Below are 21,382 nucleotides of genomic sequence, written 5' to 3' on the forward strand. Positions count from 1 at the left end.
CATTTCCTTCTCTAATGCATGAAAGTGAAAAGTGAAAGTGAAGTCGCTCAGTCGTGTCTGACTCTTAGCGACCCCATGGACTGCGGCCCACCAGGCTCCTCCGTCCACGGGATTTTCCAGGCAAGAGTGCTGGAGTGGGGTGCCATTGCCTTCTCTGAAAGTAGTCCTAAAATGTGTTTAATAAATAGGGAACTGGTTTCCAATGAGTTTTCATTTTTAGACCAATAACATATATTATGTACAGTCTCACCCGGAGCAGGAAAAAGTCAGAAGGACATTAGGGATTAATCCATGGAAAATAGATAAGACTGAGTATTCAGCCTAGTCTATGAATCATTCAATCCCTTTGCCCTGAGACGCTTGGGTTCCCAAGTCAGTTCTTTTATTTTTAGAATCAAGATTGTGGTAAATGCAATATGCGTTTCTTTTGTACAGTAGTACATTTTGCATGCATTGTTCCTTCTATCTGGTTTCCTCAGATGGCTTAGTAACTCTACCTGATGCCAAAGAAAGCCTTTGAGTGCTCCTTCAGTCCTGGTTGGTCCCAGTGGTGGGTCCCCAAATAGAAAATGGCATTTTTTTCCATTTTGTCTTTAGTGAAAGAAACAGAACATGAAAGAAAGGCTTTTCACTCCAGTCTCTTAAAAGGCCCTACCGTTTCCCCCTAACTTTTATTGTCGTTTAGATAATAAGGGGGTAGGATGGGGTGGTTAATGGTATTGTTTCAGAAATATTCTGACAGATCATCTAAACTAGTTGCTTTTCTTCTGATGGTTTAAATGCATCTTCCAAAGAGGAGCAAGACATTTGGAGTCTATTTATTTTTATGTAATAGATGTAGGAAAGGGGGAAAAGGTGACAAACTGCTTTAACTTTTTCCTTTGAGCTCTTTAATGGAAAAAGAGCATAGGACTTGAGTCAAGTAGGTCACCAGTTATTAATTTAATCCTGTGCCCTTGGGCATGCAATTCCCTTCTGAGTCCGTCTCCTTGTCTCTAGATAGGAGGATGTGGGATATACACGGGAGAGGCTGACACAGTGAGAGGCCTCATGGATGGTCAGACAAGCCTGATTTACAAGTTTTCATTATAATCTGTCCACTTGGTTATCCCTTCCCCTTGCTAATTTTTCTTTGCCCTAATTTCAGGCCATTATTCTTACTATGGCTACTTCCTACTTTGCTTTCTTTTATTTACTTTGGCAGATCAGCTATTGTGTTTTTCACTATCACGTAACCAAGCTTCATTTGATTTTATCATCATTTAAAAAATTGAAGTACAGACAGTTGATTTGCAATACTGTGTAAGTTTCAGGCCCAAAACATAGTGATCCACCATTTTTAAAGGTTATATTCCGTTTATAGTTACTATAAAGCATTGGCTGTATTCCCTGTGCTGTATCACACATCCTTGTAGCTTCTTCATCTTATACATAGTAATTTGTACCTCCTAACCCCCTGTCCTTATCTGTCCCCTCCCCCCCCTCTTGCTATTAGTAACCACTGGCTTGTTCTTTATGTCTGTGAGTCTGTTGTTATATTCATTAGCTTGTTTTACTTTTCAGATTCTGCATATAAGGGATATTATTTCTTATTGTCTGTGTCTGACTTATTTTGCTTCATACAATACGCTCCAAATCCATCCATGCTGTTGCACATGGTAAAGTGTCATCCCTTTTTGTGACTGAGTGCTATCCCATTGTATGTGTGTGTATGCCACATCTTCTTTATTGAGTCATCTGTCGATGGACACTTAGGTTGCTTCTGTATCTTGGCCACTGTAAATAATGCTGCTACGAACACTGAGAGGTGCATATATCTTTTAAGTTAACGTCTTAGTGTCACCAAGCTTTAAATATGAAATTCTTGTCTCCAAAACTATCTTTAAACATTTCACAATAGCCATCCGATCACCTTCCTGTTTTAAGGGATGAATTCTTGGGACTTCCCTGGCCGTCCAGTAATTGGGACTCCATGCTTCCACGACAGGGGTCTGGGTTCAATCCCTGGTATGGGAACCAAGATTCTGCAAGCCATGTAGAGTAGCCCCACTCCCCCACTGGCAAAAGGATATATTCTCCACATTTATTCTGCAGTTTTCTAATCTTAACGTTCTGTGGGTTTGCATTTGGTACTGAGAACCCAGGATTTGGTCTCTGGTTAGGGCTTCCCTGGTGACTCAGATGGTAAAGCATCTGCCTGCAATGTGGGAGACCTGGGTTCGATCCCTGGGTTGGGAAAATCCCCTGGAAAAGGAAATGGCAACCCACTCCAGTATTCTTGCCTGGAAAATCCCATGGATGGAGGAGCCTCGTAGGCTACAGTTCATGGGATCACAGAGTCAGACATGACTGAGCGTCAACTTCACTATACTTTCCTTTGGGAACTTGACTAATGACCTAAGGACATTTCTTACCCCCTCTTTTCCCTGGGGGCGCTGGGTGCCTCTGACTTCATCTTGGGTTAGCAGGACTTCTGCCTCCAGCAACAAACTAACACTCACTGGATTCCAAAGCTCCTTTTTTTGTTTCTTCTAGCTCCAGATGAAGGTCTCTTTTCAAAGGATGTTAACACCTGATTTGTTGTAAGACATTCTGGAAAGTAGTCTTATCCTACACTGCTCTTACTCTCTAGTGTTTGAGGGTTGGTGGCCTAATTCTTCTTTTGAGGCCGTGTCTCACTGATGTAATTCTAAAACAATTTTAAACCCACAGATTAAGAACATGTGTTTCTTCATGTCACATGTTAAGAGAGACTTTAATTCATTCTGAAATCTATATTGAAGAGTGTCTTAAAGCAAAATTGCAACTTTACAGCTATATTAACTACAAATTGCATAGAGTCTGAGTTTAGTGATACAGAGACTCAAAGCCAACTAGAATTCTCCTTTGACAAAGGCCTCAAGCTTTTCATTGTTGTACAGGAGGGTAGGTGAAATGGGCCATGTGATAAGGTGGAAAGATATGTTTTCCTTCTCTGGTCTCAGTCTCAGAATGTCTGGAATGTTCTTCAAAGGTGGATCTGTCAGCATGACCTTTGCTGGCTCCTTCTTGAATCCCTTTATATTTTATCTACTATCTCTCGGGACACAAGTTTCATATTTTTATTATCTACAGTAACACAGTACTTCCTCTTTTTGTCCTAAAATTACCTCTTTCAAGCTTTAAGGAGTGCCCTCTGCCTTTAGGACTGGGAAGCAATGATTCCATCTGCATTTTCTCCCTTCAGTTCCACCCGATCCTGGAGGCTTTGATGGTATCTGCTGAGCCTTTGTTGTCAAGACAGAGAAAGCTAATTTGGGTTCAGAAAACAGAACAGTTTCAAAGGAGCCTACCTCCAAGAGCCAAACAGTTTTTGAGCCAGGGTGCAGTGGTCCTCACTGTTGAAATGCAGGAACACATTGTGGTGACTGTTGACAAAGAGTTAAGCATCACAGACAGTCTTCGTAGAAGCAGAAAACAGGACTGATCCAAAACATATAACGTATACTCCAAAATAAGCCAGGCTCGCCCCTCTTAATGGGATCGCTACAGACATGCCAAATGCTACAGCTAGTCAATTGTATACATATGGTAAAACTTTTCATACCATTCAGCGTTTGCCACAATATGATTTTAATTACGTACAGATTGGGTAGCTGGAAGAAAGCACTGGAATTGAATAAAGTTAAACACAAGCCCTTTTATAAATGGCCCTGGTTTAGGTTAGAACGTATGCAAATGACCACCAGGGACGGTAGGAGGAGTGTGTGGTCTGGGACAGTCTCTGGGGACAGGACGTGACTCGTCTTCAAGCTGGGAACCTGGTTCGTCTGCAAGGAGAGAATTTACAGAACGGTGGTTATACTCCTTTTGAAGTCGGGACTTAACGCGAATGCTTGCGCCCTGTTACTCACATTCTTCCTGCCCCGGGACAGGGTTTGTCTCTACAAAAAGAAATTGCTGTCTGGGCAAACATCACCTTCAACTTGAAAGACTCTGGGGTTGGATACGGCAGAGATCAGTATTTTTGAAACTTTTTTTTCTTCTTCTTTCCTAATGGTACTTTTGTGGGCTGTGTTCTTTGTTTCTCTGAAGTCAATTTGACATAGCAAATTCAAAAGCAGTGCTGTTTACCTCATTCAAGAAAAGAAACAGGGGGCAATTTTGCTTGAGCCAGGCCTTGGCTGTGCAGAGGAGAAAACCGCGGGCTTTGGAATGTGCTTTCCTCAAACTTGAACAGCCTAGTTTTGGTTTTCCTCAGAACTTACCAGAAGAGCTTGGACTTACTGAATATCTTTTGGGTAAGCCGCTCTGAATTCCAGCTTCTCTTTTCTGAAATGAAGATACACCCTGTGCACCCCCCGCCCCACCCTACCCTGCAAAAGCCAACCTACTGAGGTTTCAGGACCCAAAACCTGGCCCCTCACAGACCCTGTCCACAGGGCTGTTGGATATCCCTGAGGAGAGAGGATAGAGTTAGTGTAATAGGGCTAAAAATGACACCTGACTTTTTGGGAGCCTCTTGGATGATATCAGACCATTCCAAGAATGGGCAAACCCGTATTCTGTGTCTTTGCTGGTGAGATGGGAGTACCAGGAATTGAACCTGTTGCAAGACGGGGGGCCCCTTCCAGGGCCCAAGAGTGGGCTTTTGTCTAACACTAGGAAATGGATTGTCTGAGGAGACACATGTGCTGGCAGAGCAAAAGGCTTTATTGGGAAGGGGCACCCGGGCGGAGAGAAGCGGGCTGAGGGAACCCAGGAGAACTGCTCTGCCACACGGCTCACAGTCTCTGGTTTTATGGTAATGGGTGAGTTTTCAGGTTGTCTCTGGCCAGTCATCTTGCTTGATATTTTTGGTCTTAGGGTCCTTCCTGGTGGTGCAGACCTCGTTTAGCCAAGATGGATTCCAGCACAAAGGGTGCTGGGACGTTGGTAGGACAATACTATTGGCTGGCATCTCCCCCTCCTCTTGGCTCCTCCTGAATTCTCCTGGTTAGTTTTCGGTGGCAGCACCTTGTTCCTTATCAGGACTTCCTGTTGTGAGACAACTCATGCATGGGGTTATCATTGTGCCTGGCCAAGGCAAGCGGTTTTGGTCAGTGGTTCCCTAACAAACCTATTATAGGAGCAGGGTGAGGCCTGGATCATGCATGGAAAGGTCTTCTCCCCTAATACCCATGAAGAAGGAGGCAGAATGAAGGGAACCCCCAGGTCATGGGGAGAGGGGGATGGACTTCGGGATCCCTATTATTCGAGAGGAAACCACACCCCTCCAGCACTGCTTTTGGCCTTGCAAGCAGCAGTGATTTCCATATGCTCCCAGCCCCTGGGCTGATCAGGATGGTGGCCACGGCAGCCATGGGAAAAGACTGTCATGTGCCAGCCCCTTCTCTTTGTATCTGTGAATATTTGTATACAGACACTAATCTGTAGACATACACACTTGAGTTCTAGTTTTCTACTCTTTGGGCTTTGGTTCAGTAACTTTTCTTGGGAAAGTCACTGATTTTAGCCTAGAGGGAGTTTTGAGCTAATTAATTAATTAGCTAATTAAAGTTCTTTGGTAATAACTATCTATGGATTGAAATGTCTCACTCTGGGGAGAAAAGGCAGGGCTACCAGTGAACTAGACTTGACCTCTAGACTGTGAATTTCTTGAGGGCACCTTTCACATCTTACCCTCTTTTGTGGGATAAATGAAGACCAAGTGAATGACTCTAAAATTAATTAATTTCACTTCGTTGAAATGGACTTTGTTAATGGACCGTTTAATAATGCGTTCAGATATACAGAAACGACATCTGTAGTACAAGTACAGTCATATAAGTTAGTTCCTCCATGTTTAGGAAGGAAGAAAGGGGAGAGGGAAGAAGGAAGGTCGTTTGTACTTAATTTCAAATACTGATTCCTCATTTCTTCTTTGATGTTTACTTCAGTGGCCTTAAAATATTGGCTCCCCAGATAAAGTTTACTGCATCTTGAAGTCACTTCCATTCTTAGTTACCAAAATCAGAGGAAGCATAAATACTAGGGTTAGCTGCAGGGGATCTTTACTGCGCTGGGCAGCCCAAAAAATCAACCTTATTCCTAGAGTGATGCAGTCCTTTCCCAGCTGCTGCCCGACTCCATCCCCTGTTGAGACCACAGCCCTTGGTGGCCTTGGATGAGCTCAACCACAAAGGAACCATCCCCCGCCCCCCCAACACTAGGAAGTGGACAAGATCATAGGACTGAGACAGGGGCTTGGGTAACACAGAGAGGGTGACTTCTTTAGGTGGGGTCTGGCTCAGGCCCTTCACTCTGGGGGCTGATATTCTCTGGCTGACCCTTTGCCACTCTGCATTTAGTTCTTAATCCACTTGTGTGCCCAGTGGTAGAGAAGGAGCTAGAAAAGCCACAACTCCTTGAAATATAAGGGCTGCCATCAACGTAGTAGGAAGCACAGCCATTTAAATGATGGTTGCAGTTTGTACAATGTAATACTTTGATAGAGTTGAGTTATAAACTAAGAAGCTGCTAAGTTGCTTCAGTCGTGTCTGACTCTGTGCGACCCCATAGACGGAAGCCCACCAGGCTCCCCCATCCCTGGGATTCTCCAGGCAAGAACACTGGAGTGGGTTGCCATTTCCTTCTCCAACGCATGAAAGTGAAAAGTGAAAGGGGAAGTTGCTCGGTCATGTCTGACTCTTAGCGACCCCATGGACTGCAGCCCCCCAGGCTCCTCCGCCCATGGGATTTTCCAGGCAAGAGTACTGGAGTAGAGACAGCCCTAAAAAAAACCTGACATTTATGCCTGAGAGTATCAGGGAAGGCTTTATGCAGGATCTTGAAGGATGAATAGGGGTTCACTTGGTAGAGACTCAGTGAGGGCATTCGAAGCTCTGCAGATAAAGTAAAGATACACAGGTATCAAAAACGTGGCACATTTCTAAACAGCAAAAAGTTCAACGTGGTCAAAATACAGGAAAAATGGGTGAGTGGGGATTCACTGGATATGAGACTGTTGTACCAGATTGGGATCAAATTGCCATCAAAATGGTTGATTATAATTATATATATGTCTGTATCTCCTGCCCAAGTGTCTGCACCCTCAGATCAGGGATTAGGTTTTACTGACTTTCTTCAGACAAGGTTGGGTATTTCTGTGGTGATATGACTGTAAATTTACTGACTTTCCTCAGTCTTCCTGAATCTGACAGTGTTTTTAAAAGGGCCCCATGAATTTTCATTGAATGGATATTGGGTGATATTGGAAGTTATTTTAGCCTAGGCTGAGGAACTGGTCATATATCACAGTAATTTGTTTAGACTTTACCTCTTGGGGAATATAGAACCATTAAATAAGAATGATCTAAATCTGCAATCTGTGTTTGACAAAGTAATTCTGACTATAATGTGACAGATTCATTGAGAGAGACTGGATGTTGGAAGGCCAGTTATAATACTACTGTAATGATCTGGAGGAAATATTAGAAGGTTTGGGAGGGTGGAAACTTGAGAGATATTTATAAGGTAGCATTGACAGTCCATTCTGGAGATCAGCCCTGGGATTTCTTTGGAAGGAATGATGCTAAAGCTGAAACTCCAGTACTTTGGCCACCTCATGCGAAGAGTTGACTCATTGGAAAAGACTCTGATGCTGGGAGGGATTGGGGGAAGGAGAAGAAGGGGACGACAGAGGATGAGATGGCTGGATGGCATCACTGACCCGATGGACATGAGTCTGAGTGAACTCCGGGAGTTGGTGATGGACAGGGAGGCCTGGTGTGCTGCGATTCATGGGGTCGCAAAGAGTTGGACACGACTGAGCAACTGATCTGATCTGATCTGATGATTGACAGCTAACCCCAATTTTTGGTGACCAGTGGAATAGGAGGGGGAAAAATTGAAGATCACTGTTGACTCAAAACAAACTAAATCTGACTTTCAAGTGGATTTATACTCAAACATGAAAAGGAAAAGAATATCCTAATACTTGGGCACTGAATGTAATTAGCTTACTGATATCTCTTTAGAATAATGAAATTAAGAGTTGACTAACCAATAAGATTTACATAGACATTGGAGAGAAGGAACTGATTTATATAGCATATGTAATATACATATTGGTTTTGTAACACACATAAGATGTAAATACACAAGTAAAGAGTGTGTTCTGATGTCATAAATATAATCAGGGCTGCCACGTGTGGTCTCACAGGTTGTGTACTGCACAAATCAAGGAAGTAGCACCAATAATCGGAGAAGGCAATGGCAACCCACTCCAGTGTTCTTGCTGGAGAATCCCAGGGACAGGGGAGCCTGGTGGGCTGCCGTCTCTGGGGTCACACAGAGTCAGACACGACTGAAGTGACTTAGCAGCAGCACCAATAATAGCAACAGATCACCCTGCAAAGCTACTGTCATGTCCGTCTTGGCCTTCACCTCAACAGATTCAGAGACTGTAGCCACAAAAGAAGTTTAAGATGGGAACTTGATAGACTTGCAAGGTTTAATCATCTGATGGAGGCCCTTCTAGAGCTGGGTAATTAGTTAGTTAGATGTGTGTTAAATGAGAGAAGTTTTTCTCCTTTTAAAGGACTTAAGCTATGTTCTTATCTCGCCTTCTGACAGCAGTGGGAAAACCCAGCTGTTCGTACGTGGTGATGTTTTAAAGCCTCCTAGAATGTGATGTGTCCCACTCCACGGTGCTCAGTGTTTCTGAGTCTTGTTCATAATGAATGATGCAACATGACACGTGGATTCAGCCTTTAGAAGGGATAAACTCACGGAAGCAGATGAAGAAAGTACAGTCCTTTATATTCTTTCACAACAATCCAGTGTTGCTTTAAAATTGTTGTGGATTTTGCTCACGTGCTTCAGGGGACATAGCTTCCAATGGTGGCAGGCCAGACTGTAGGTTAGGCTTGTCTCTGCTGTGACCTGGCTTGCCATGGCTGGGGTTTCTAAACCATCAGAGCAGTTCTCCGCGGCCAAGACTCAGTTTGGGGGAAGTGGGAGGCTCTGTAGAACATGTCAGAGAAGAGCATCCTCTTACAGGTCAGACTGCCTAGGGCTCCCAGAAAGCAGCCCAGACGACTGCGTCATACACAATCTCCAGATGCTCGGGCCCTTGGGACCCAGTTGTCAAACTGAGTTCTGGACCAGGGCCTGGGCAAGCGCAGGTAGGGTGTACAGCGGTGCCTGCTTTCCCGCACTTATTCATCTAATGGAAACATGTCAGGCTGCCTCCTCCAGGGCCCGGCATTTATTTTAAAGAACGTTAGAAAGGAAGCAGATCGCTTCCCATCTTCCTCCCTCTTTGGGCGTGTTTATTGTGATTGGAAATCATTCTCGGCCACGTGGTTGTGGCTTTCACCCCACTCTTTGTGCTCCTAGGTTAAACAGCCCTCTGTGCAAATAAACAGAAAAGGCGAGGGATTTTATTCAGCGACAGAAAAAGGAGCGAAGTGAGAGCCTGGAGAAGTGGGAGGGGAGGTCCGCGGGCTCGGGTCCTCTGCAGTGAGCGTTTTCCTCGCTCGGCTCGCGGAGCCAGGCCGGCGGCAGGGTAGAGGCCCTGGCGGGGAGCCCAGCCCCAGGTGTTGGGCAGGAAACCGGACTGCCGGCCCAAGGCTGTTGTTTGCTAGGACTTACTTGGGGCTTATCTTGAGTATTCCTGTTGCGGGGGCGGGGCGGGGAGGAAATTTGGAGCTGCTCTCAACTTGATTAAAACCTGGAAGCAAGAAATAAAGCTGAAGAATTTGTGCAGTTTTGGATCACGTATATTTCAAAATTTCGTTCCAAAGCTCATAAAACCTCCAGCTGTTGGCACAACTGATGAGACTTATTTGCCATCAAAATCGTTTTGAACACATTCCTTTTTTATATATATCTTTTAAAACTTTTATTTATTTTTGGCGGCACTGGGTCCCTGTTGCTGCGTGCAGGGTTTCTCTAGTTGCGGGGAATGGGGACTACTCCTAGTTGCGGTGAGCGGGCTTCTCTGCAGTAGCTCCTTGTGTTGCTGAGCTCAAGCTCTAGGGTGCACGGGCTTCAGTAGCTGCAGCTCTCGGGCTTAGCTGCCCCTTGGCATGTGGAATCGTCCCAGACCAGGGACTGAACGCATGTCCCCTGCATTGGCAGGCAGATTCTTAACCACTGGACCACCAGGAAGTCCCTGGACACATTCTTAGAAGGAGCCACATACAACCTAAGACCACTCAGTGACTGACACAGCATGCACTGCGTCAGAGCCCCTCAAAACTCGGCTTTTTGTGTCTGAGGGACCGTAGGCTTAAATTTTCATTCTTCTTGTCCTACTAGACCTGGAAAAGACTATTTATTGTTAGTTAGTTCCCTATTTCAAGCCAATACACGCTTCATGAAAATCACTTTAAAAAGAAAAAGACTTCCACAGATACAGAAAGCCAGCACAAGTCAAGTGGATGGCTTAATGAATTACTGAGGTCAAAAAACAAAACCTGACTCCTGCCCCCTGCGGTCCCCATCTCAGACCCTCTTCTCCCCCAGGAATAACCTCTCTTCCAAACTTCTATGGTGACTGCTTTCCTGTGTCTAACTTTATTTCTTTAATTAAATGCTCTTTCTTTGTTGCTTTTGGTGCCCAATGTTATATGAAGCTCCCCAACCCAACAAGTCAGCCCCTTCATCACTCTTAGCTAAGGCAGCCTTGGGCCGGGAGGTCTTCTACCCAACCTTCTTTCTGGAACCATTCTCTATAGGCCCCTTCATAGTTCCAAGCCCCTTTGTATCCAAGGTTCCAGGCCAACTGTGTGGCTTGTAAGCCCCGCCTGCCCACCCGACAGAAGAAAATGAGATTCTTGTCTTCTGGCTTTGGCTTCTCAAAGGAGTACAAAGCCTTGAAAGCAGTTGGCTCCATCTGCTGGGCACTTTCCAACCCTGACCACCTCCACCAAGGGTGCTCTATGCGCTCCTGAGGCCACACGTTGGCCTAGACCGGATCCCAGGTCTCCCCTGCTGGTACCTCCAGCCATGGTGCGCACAGCAAATGTGAGTTTCAGGAACGTGGCCCTGGCCCACCCACTGGGAGCAGGCTGTGTGTTTAACTTTAAAAAGTTATTTTATATAAAGTATTATATACAAATTTTGTATTACAGTTATTTTATAGAAATAAATTTTTATTTTTGGCTGCACTGGGTCTTCTTGCTGCACACGAGCTTTCTCTAGTTGGAGCAAGAAGGGCTACTCTCTAGTTGCAGAATTTGGGCTTCTCACTGTGGTGGCCTCTCTCATTCAGGAGCACAAGCTCTAGAGTGCAGGCTTCAGTAAGTTGTGGCACACGGATTTAGTTGCTCCGTGGCATGTGGGATATTCCCAAAGCAGGGATTGAACCCATGTGCCCTGCATTGGCAGGCAGATTCTTAACCCCTGGACCACCAGGGATGTCCCTGGGTTTAACTTTTAATAGTTTTATCACTCAATTGTGCATCATCTCTAGATTCAAAAATTTGATCTTGCCTGTTTCAGTTCAGTTCAGTTGCTCAGTTGTGTCCGACTCTTTGCCACCCCATGGACTGCAACACGCCAGGCTTCCCTGTCCATCACCAACTGCCGGAGCCTGCTCAAACTCATGTCCATCGTGACAGTGATGCCATCCAACCATCTCATCCTCTGTCATCCCCTTCTTCTCCTGCCTTCATCTTTCCCATCATCAGAGTCTTTTCCAGTGAGTCAGCTCTTTGCATCAGGTGGCCAAAGTATTGGAGCTTCAGCTTCAGCATCAGTCCTTTCAGTGAATATTCAGGACTGATTTCCTTTAGGATTGACGGTTTGGATCTCCTTGCAGTCCAAGGGACTCTCAAGAGTCTTCTCCAACACCACAGTTCAAAAGCATCAGTTCTTTGGCACTCAGCTTTCTTTATAGTCCAAATCTCACATCCATATATGACTACTGGAAAAACGATACCTTTCACTTGATGGACCTTTTTTGGTAAATAATATCACTGCTTTTTAATATGCTGTCTAGGTTGGTCATAGCTTTTCTTCCAAGGAGCAAGCATCTTTTAATTTCATGGCTGCAGTCACCAACTGCAGTGATTTTGGAGCCCAAGAAATAAAGTCTTTCACTGTTCCATTGTTTCCCCATTTATTTGCCATGAAGTGATGGGACCAGATGCGATGATCTTAGGTTTCTGAATGTTGAGTTTTAAGCCAACTTTTTGACTCTCCTCTTTCACTTTCATCAAGAGGCTCTTTAGTTCTTCTTCACTTTCTGCCATAAGGGTGGTGTCATCTGCGTATCTGAGGTTATTGATATTTCTCCCAGCAATCTTGATTCCAGCTTGTGCTTCATCTAGCCTGGCATTTCTCATGATGTACTCTGCATAGAAGTTAAATAAGCAGGGTGACAATATACAGCCTTAACTTACTCCTTTCCCAATTTAGAATTAGTTTGTTGTCCCATGTCCAACAGTTCTAACTGTTGCTTCTTGACGTGCATACAGATTTCTCAGGAGGCAGGTCAGGTAGTCTGGTATTCCCATCTCTTTCAGAATTTTCCAGTTTGTTGTGATCCACACAGTCAAAGGCTTTAGTGTAGTCAATAAAGCAAAACTAGATGTTTTTCTGGAACTCTCTGGAGTTTTCGATGATCCAGTGGATGTTGACAATTTGATCTCTGGTTCCCTTGCCTGTTCTAAATCCAAAAATTTGATCTTGCCTGTTTAGAAATGTTTAAAGTACCTTTTAATTATTTTAAAAACTACAGATGCTTCCTTTAACTCCTTAAAATTTACCTATTGAACGACCTTTAAGTAGGACTTAAAGTATTTAAGCCAAATTATACTAGCAACACATTCAATTACCTTGTGTAAGCTATGATTTTAAGATTTTTTTTTTTTTTTTGCAAACACAGTGGTAATACCTAATTTTAATTGAAATGTGGTAAAACCTGAAAACAGACATAATTTAAAATGCTAAGAAGCCAGAAAGTTGCATTTGAATCTATACTAGTGGTTGAAAGGTTGAGGTTATCTGGGTAATGTACAGGGGAGCTTTTCATTTTCTGATACCATTGATCTTGTGATGTGTGCTTATATACAGGGTTCCAGGTGGTGCTAGTGGTAAAGAACCCACCTGCCAATGCAGGAGACATAAGAAAAGCAGGTTTGATCCCTGGGTCAGGAAGATCCCCTGGAGAACAGCATGGCAACCCACTCCAGTATTTTTGCCTGGAGAATCACATGGACAGAGGAGCCTGGTGGGCCACAGTCCAGAGGGTCTTAAAGAGTCGGACACAACTGAAGCAACTTAGCATGCATGCGTGTGCTTATATAATCATTACATCACATAGCAAAAGTGAAAGTGAAAGTCGTTCAGTTGTGTCTGACTCTTTGTGACCTCATGGACTGTCCCTGGAATTCTCCAGGCCAGAATACTGGAGTGGGTAGCCTTTCCCTACTCCAGGGGATCTTCCCAACCCAGGGATCAAACTCAGGTCTCCCGTACATTGCAGGCAAAATCTTTACCAGCTGAGCCACCAGGGAAGCCCTATGTCACATATGATTATCTCTATTCTAGGCAAAGAATAGAAAAACAGCTATGGCTTTGTAAGAAAAGCCCCAAACCAAAATCACGAGCAAGCTTAGAAGTTAAAGTGACGGGATCTGCCTTTCAGTTCTGGTTCTGCCACCATGGAATGCTGGGCACTGCAACAGTGTCTCTGTGCCTGATTCTCACAGTCCATCCACACTTTTGTTATGAAAAATGATTTATTTATTAAACTCTCTACCTTATTATTAATCTTGATTCTGAAAAAAGTTAAATCTGAGTCTTTGGTGTGAAAAATAAAAAGGGGTGAAAAAAACATGTACTCCCAGGGTTCATCAAATATAATTTCATTTACTTGCGGGTACTAATATTTTGCATTTTTACCTGATAATAGTTTATTAGCGTTGGTAATAGTAACTAAAATGGCAGGTACTTGCAGACTAACTTTTAGTTCATGAGATGCTCTTTCTTATGAACTATCTGTGGTTTTTATAGAATAAAACCATCCCACACAAAGTATCTCTTCTGCTGTCATCGTATGCTTGTGTTCTCTCTTCAGCCGGCAGCAGAGAGGAACTTATTAAAGTCATAGGTGTTGAGTGAAAAAACATAAATTATAAACATCTAGTCATTATTTTTTTATACATTTCTGGAGTTGTTTATTTTGTATAATAGCCAATTCTTAAGTCTGTACCATGAAAAATATGAGTTAAATAATGGATAATTAATCTTTACATAATCTCATGGCATTGCTTCTTAAAAAAAAAAAAAATGTAAAAACCAAGTCACCAGGATGACACCGAGAATTTAACTGCTGTCCTGAGCTGCCTTATTGCACAGTCACTTAAACCCACATGAGAGAGGTTTACAATATGAGTCACTCAGGTTCCTCTACAGGAAGATCATTTTTCTCTTGCCTTGAGTCCGTACTCAGATACCATGTGGCCATCTGGTGGATTGCCACAAATCCTGTATCTGTAAGCATAGTATCTAGGATACATCTGAAGGAAATGTATTAAAAGGAAAGAAAATTGAGTCACTGTTTTATCCTGATCAGGAAGGTGACAGTAACCTGTTGTCCCAAAGGAGGCACTATTCTTGAGAAAATTACAGGGGGATGGTGGGGGTTAAGAGGCCTCCCAGCAGTTCCCACAGTCTAGCAATCAGGCTAGATTTGGGTTCCATCTCCTTGAATCCCCTCTTCTGGCTCCATTGGCGTTCCTGTGTCTTGTGTCTTCACAGGTGCTGTCTTCTTTCCCAGACTATGCAAGAGGGGGACTCCGCTCTGTTTTCCTTGCTAGTTCTGGAAAATTCACACCAGCCCTTCTCAGGCTCTTCCTAGCTCTGAGCGTTAGGTGTGAGCATTCCATCCTTAAGAGATGTGTCTTTCATGAGGAACCAAAATTGTCCCCAGCTTACTCTGGAACTAAGTGAAAATTAATCTGCGGGCAAACACTTCCTCTTGTTCACACTTACCATTCTGTATAGCCTTCTAACAGAGCACTTGTCACTTTGCTCTGTAATTTGAGAGCTTTCACATTTCCTCTCACCATCACCTACAAAAGAAAATGTATTTTCCATTGCAAACCATCACACACAGATGTGTGTGTGTGTGTGTGTGTGTATATGTGTATATATATATGATTGATACAGAGATATAGACACATATCCATGTGAGTTGCCTTACCTTGACTGCACGCTCTCTGATATTTTCCATTCTGTGCTACTCTGTTCTACTTTGTTTGTTCATTTTTGTCTGCGCTGGGTCTTCATTGCTGTGTGGGGCTCTCTCTGGTTGTAATGAGTGGGTGCTACTCTTCATTGCAGTGTTCGGGCTTCTCACCGTGGTGGCTTCTCTTGCTGCAGAGTGTGGACTCTGCAGGTGGTGTACAGACTTTCTGCATGTGGGATCTTCCCAGACTAGGGATCGAATCTGGTTCCCCTGCATTGGCTGGCAGATTCTTAACCACTGGACTCCCAGGGAAGCCCCTATCTATTTATTCTGAGTGCTGATCAAGACCCATTAAACTGGTTTCATGATTCTGTCTGTTTGGGTCACACGTTGCTGTTGGAACCACACAGTTCTGGTTAATGTGCCTGACACCCCCGGCCCCATCCCTGCTAGACTCTGATCTCCCTGTGGGCAGAAAGTGAAGCTTGTCCCTTCCTCTGCATACTGAACATCCACCTTGGTGCCTAGCAGGTAGCAGATGCTCAGGTTAATATTAGTTGCACCGAAGAACTCAGCCTCATTTGTAAAATCTGTGAAACGGAGAGGTGCCCAGGCATACCCGGGGGGCAGTTGTGAGAACAGAATGAGATCATATATTTAAAGCACAGAACATAGGGCCTAGTACCAACAGATGCTCAGTTAACACTTGCTTCTCTCTGATTTTCTAGACCTGGCTCTCCCTTTAATGGAGCATCGGAACTGTGCTGCACTTTAAGTATAATGAGATGTTTGAATTCCGTTAACCTAAGGCCTTCAGCCACTCGGGCATGCTGAGATTTTCCAAGATGCCATGAAGCCAGGGACGGATAGCCTTCAGGGAGCGCAGTTTCTTCTGGGGTTTAGCACAGGCCAGGCCTTGGCTGGAAATAGGGAAAGGTCACAGGGGTGAGTTGATTTTGCCATACTCTGTGTGTGCATGCTCAGTCGCTTCAGTCATGTCCGACCCTTTGGGACCCCATGGACTGTAGCCCCCCGAGGCTCCTCTGTCCGTTGAATTCTACAGGCAAGAATACTGGAGTGGGTTGCGTTGCTCTCCTTCAGGGGATCTTCCAACCCAGGGATCAAACCCACATCTCTTATGTCCCCTGCATTGGCAGATGGGTTCTTTAGCATTAATGCCACCTGGGAATCCATTGCCATACCCTATTGGGACTCATTTCTCCATAAAGAGTGGGATGAAATCATTATTAGAATTTCGTGGCAAAAATGAAAGTGACTTCCACATTTAAAAAGACTATGCATTTAAAATCAACGTGAAATTTAGAGTATTTTGTAACTCAGAGGTCTTCATAAGAACTACTATATTAGAAAGACTACTCCTAAATAAAGTCTGATGTAGCAGAGAGGGCACTAGTGGGAGAACTTCTGGTTTGATCCGCAGTATCTGGCCACCAGACTGTGAGTGGGACAGCCTCTCTGGATCTTATTTCTTCATCTATGAAAGGAAACCCCTCTCCATTCCCAAAATCCTGTGATTACAAATATGGGCTTTCAAATCCATTTTACATTCACTGGATCATATTAATCAACAGGGAGATAACATTTCACTTTTCTCAGCTGCAGAGTGTGAATCAGATACAGTGCCTGCAAGCTTTTCTCTCGATAATTGTTGCTTGCCACTCTCAGAAGTGTCGAACGGTGCTTAACTGACCTGATTACCAAAATGAAGTCAGATTATCTGTTATCTTCAGAGATAGAACTTCAAAAATCAGAATTTTGCATGCATCATCACAGTAATAGTTTGTTCTAAATTGTATGTTACTTGGTCCATAAAATGTAACCTCTTCATTTAATGTGTTGTGAATTGATCATTCACATATGAGTAATGTAATGAGCCTGCTTGCTGTTTTCTTCTAGGACAGAATGACTCAGAAGATAATGGAGCTTTGAAGTCTAGCAGAATATGAAGTCTTCCCTCTTCTGGTTTAAATTTAAAAGGTCAGTAGTGAGTTTCTTTTGCTACCAGCTGATACTTGCCCATCTTCCCCAGTTCTTAACAAGCAGGCTGTCCTGAAGTTAGCAGGGCGGTTAGGAAGGCCTTCGCTGCATCGGTATGGAAGTCAGGATTTTTTCAGATGTCTGGGAGTAAAATGCTTAGTGTGGAGAGGTTCGCAGCGCAGTTCTGTGCCACCAGCTCCCTAATACAGAGCTTCTCTTTTGTTTCTTCGCAGTACTACCCTCCCAGGTACCCCCCACCAAGGCTCTGATGCAAACGAAAATCAGATAATAAGTGACTCAGCTTGAAAGGTCAAGCTTCTCACCAGAAATGTCAAAAAGGACTCCGTTACCTTTGCTGTTTTCACAATGAACAGAGTCAGCTTCCACAGGGCACCAGGGTGGTGGCACATTAGTTCTTAAATAAAGAAAAAAAGGAGTTGGTGTCAGAAGCGGTCTTTTTCTGACTCATTTGTTCTCCATTTTTTGCTCCTGTTTGGCTGATTATGTTAACCTTCTGCTCAGTCTCCATGCCCTATCTAATTTTGCCACTTTCCACCTAAAATTAAATGCATGTCCAACCCTGTCACTGCTCTGAGCAGACCTCTATCTGATTAAACCCAGCCCCCCTGCCTGGCTTCCAAGGTTCTGTGGCCTGACATCCACCCCCATCCTCATCTCGCGATGCTCCTTCCTCACTCCTAGACCTGTTGGGTCCATGTCTTTGCTCTGGGCTGTTCTCTGTCTGACATTAAGCCTCCTCTTCCCCTGACTGCATTGTAAGACGCACTCAGGGATCAGCCCCTCTGAGCAGCCTTTTCGGGACCCCCACCCCCACCCCCATAGTGGGCAGCAGGCCTCTCCATGATCCCGTGATCCCTGCACACACACCTCCATACCTACACTCACCACTTCATGTCCATTTAACAGTTTTACTTTTCTCTCTCTCCTGCTGGAGGGAGAGAATTTTAAGTCATTATTGCTGAAAATTCGGGGACTCTCCAGCGAGATCAGATTTCTGAAAGATGTACAAAAACATAGAAAGAGAAGGATGAATAACCAAGGGTGAACATGAGAAGAGATTTAGGACAGCAGAAGCCTTAAATGAGCTTTGACTTGCAAAGATGCAAAAGCTGGTATTAATAGAAAAGACTTTGAAAACTATTTCTAGCCAAAAGAAGAGAGAATAGGGGCTAACAAGTCAGGCTGGAGAAATTGAGCATGATCAGGCCACTATCTTTGTAGATATCACAGGGGGCATTTTAATGAGCAAAAGCTGCTGGACCCCTCCAGCCCTGAGAGGTTGATTCTATAAAACAGGTTATTGATTCTATAAAAACAGATGTTGAAATTCTGTATGAGGTCCACACATGTCCCAGGACATGAGCTAGTAAGATAATTCTAGAGTTGGAAAGACAGCCTGCTGAAGAGTTAACAATAATTACTGCCTTTCACCTAAAATGTTGAAAGCAGCTTCTAGAGTTAGTGAGTTTGTCCCCAGGACACGGCTTACTCTCTGGGATGATCTGACTCGTCATGTGTGCACCATCGTTAGTGATAATGCTCTGCACTCAAACAGCCCCTTTCATCTGTGGATCCCAAAGACTTTTGCAAGCATCCATTAGTTCTCACACATAACTCTGAATTCGCCTGCACACTTGTGAAGTGGTTGTAAACAGTGTTACAACCCGGGCAAAGCCAGACCACTGTGACAGCATCTCCTGGGTGTCCAGTTGTTGCTGGCGGCTGAGATACCTCAATGAACTCCAACCTCCTCCCGCCACTGATGTCCGATCTTCTGACATTCAACTATCAAATAAGGTACGAAATTTGCAGGAAATTTCTCGACTTCTAATCAGCATATGAGTTTGAGAATGGTATATCCCGTCTGGCTTTGTCTTGTGTTCTGTCCCCCTACACAAACTCACACACAAAGGGAGAGCTGTCTGGAAGGTTCTGGGACAAGGTTGACCACTTTACTGTTGACTTGCCATCCACCCTGCCCCCCAGCCCATGGCCCACCAGCTCCAGATCCAGTTAACACTTAATACCATTTAACTAGTAACAGGGAATTCCTCTGGGGTTGGAGATGAAGGGAAAAGCTTACCTCCCACCCCCTGTGGTTCTGACTTTGACACATTTTAATAGTTAAAAGCTAAAGAAAACCTGATGCCTTCATTTCCTCTCCATCTGTCCCTTCATAACCCCCTACAGTCTAGCTTGCATCCTCTCCCCTCTTCTGAAGTCACTTTTTTAAAAGTCTTCAAGGACCTCCTCATGGAATTCCACAAGGCATTTCTGGGGGTCATTCCACTTGACCTCCCTGGTAATTCTACCCACCCTGCCCTCCTCCGAAGTCTCTTTCCTCTTGACCTCTGTGGCCCTGGGATCCCCACTTTCCTTTCCCCTCTCTGGTCATTTCTCTTTCCTGTTAGGAGGATATCCGTCATTCCTGTGGTTCCTGAGCATCTCTGAACCTCCTGTAGAATAACCCTTATCTCCCATGGGATAGAGACTGGAAAACCTCCCAGACTGGAAAACCCAGAGACCACGTTCTTTCCTCTCTTCCTCTGGTTTTCTATATCCAGTGACTCCCGGAGGTCCTACTTTTTCTCTGAAGTAGTTCTTAGCACTCACTGCCTTCTTGGTTGGGCCCCAGCACCCAGAGCCTGGCTGCCCAGACTCTTTTGATCCTGTGCATTAACAAGATATGTTTGTACAATTCCCTCTTCCAGTTTTTGATGGTTTCCATATAATGTGCTGGACTGGGTGGCTTAAACAGTAGAATTTTATCTTCTCACAGTTCTGGAGGCCAGAAGTCCAAGATGAAGGTTCCATCAGGGGTTGGTTTCTGATGAGACTCTTCTGTCTTGTAGACGGCCACTTCCCTGTGTCCTCACATGGCCTCTTTGTGTTTGCAGAGAGAGACAGAGAGAAACAAGGAAGACAGAGAGAGAGGAAAGAGAGAGAAAGAGAGGCCTGGTGTCTATTCTTCTTTTCTTCTTTCTTCTATCAAAATCAGGGTGAACACTTATGACCCTATTTAATCTTTATTACCTCCTTAAGGACCCATCTCCAACTACAAGTCACATTGGAGCTTAGGACCTCAACATACAAATTTGGAGGTGATGCACAAGTCAGTCTATAGTATATATTTTTTCTATTACACTGGTATGTTTATATAAAATATACTCAAAAAAAAAAAAAGATGAGAATTTAAAAAGCAAGTACAAATACAAACTCTGCTGTTTTCTCCCCATATCCCAGGGCATCACCTCAGTGTACCTGGGCTACATTCCCCCTGTTCAAAACTGCGGACCTGGGCAATGCCTGCAGTGTCCTGACGCTCAGTCCACGTCAGGCTTTCACATCGTCTTCCCATCCGGCTCAGCCTCTATATCAGCCTTTGTGAAACACTGGTTCCTTCTCCTCCCCTCCCTCTGAGAGCACTGGTACCCTGGGTTGCCCAGGAGAGGCCAGGCCACTGCCAGCTTGAACCTCAGGGTCCTCCCCGTCCCAACACGACGTCTGCTTCAAGCCGTCGTTCCTCTCACCGCCTCCCTTGGAACGCGTTTCCTCCTCCTCTGCAGGTCCGGGGTCTCCAGCTCACATCCTCACCACGCTCCCCGTTCACTCCCACCTGTTCGTCTCTCCCTCCCTGAAGCTCCGTTCCATCCTCTGGTTCAGGGGCCCCAGCGGCTCAGCAGTGTTACTTCCGCATTCACGGGCGCCATCTTTCCTCCTCGAATGGATTACAGGCTCCAAGAGCTCTTGGAGGCTTCTTGCAGGCTTCTTCCTCATTTCACGTCCTCCGCTGAGCACAGCCTCTGAGCTTGTCCTCTGTCGCTGCCGTGCTTCCCTGGCCTTCCAGGGGTGGTGGTTGGGCAGAGACCACCGTGGAGGCCTTGGAAGCAAGGCCATCTGACTTACTGATCGCGGGTATGCTTGTGGCCCAGATGTGTTTGGGGCAGACAGCTTAACACGATTGAGTTCCTAAACGTACTCCAGCTCAGCCTCTTGCCAATGGTATTTCCCAGAACTTGGTAATATAGTCTCCTAAAAATTTAATAGAAGAAAAGTTGGCTGCTTATTGAGAAGTGGACTCTTGACTGTCGACTCAGATTACCTTAAATGAATGTTGACAAATGCGAGATTTATTAGGAAAGCATCCCTCTGTTTAGTGCCCAGTGGGGTTCAGGACATGCGTGTAAATCATTCAGATAA

The 21,382-nt window shown here is 44.6% G+C and overlaps 1 protein-coding gene across 1 annotated transcript in view; it reads left to right on the forward strand.

Annotated features, from left to right (window-relative positions):
* Positions 1 to 20,030, forward strand: part of SCAF8 (SR-related CTD-associated factor 8) — a 196,285-nt gene extending 176,255 nt beyond the window's left edge. The window contains exons 21-22 of the transcript XR_825353.1: positions 17,081 to 17,161; positions 17,395 to 20,030. The gene's annotated coding sequence lies outside the window, so the exon portion shown is untranslated. The remainder of the gene's footprint in view (positions 1 to 17,080; positions 17,162 to 17,394) is intronic.
* The last annotated feature ends 1,352 nt before the right edge of the window (positions 20,031 to 21,382 follow it).

Source organism: Bison bison, unplaced genomic scaffold (genome assembly GCF_000754665.1).
Source record: "Bison bison bison isolate TAMUID 2011002044 unplaced genomic scaffold, Bison_UMD1.0 scf7180017864148, whole genome shotgun sequence".
In the NCBI taxonomy this organism is placed as follows: Eukaryota; Metazoa; Chordata; class Mammalia; order Artiodactyla; family Bovidae; genus Bison; species Bison bison.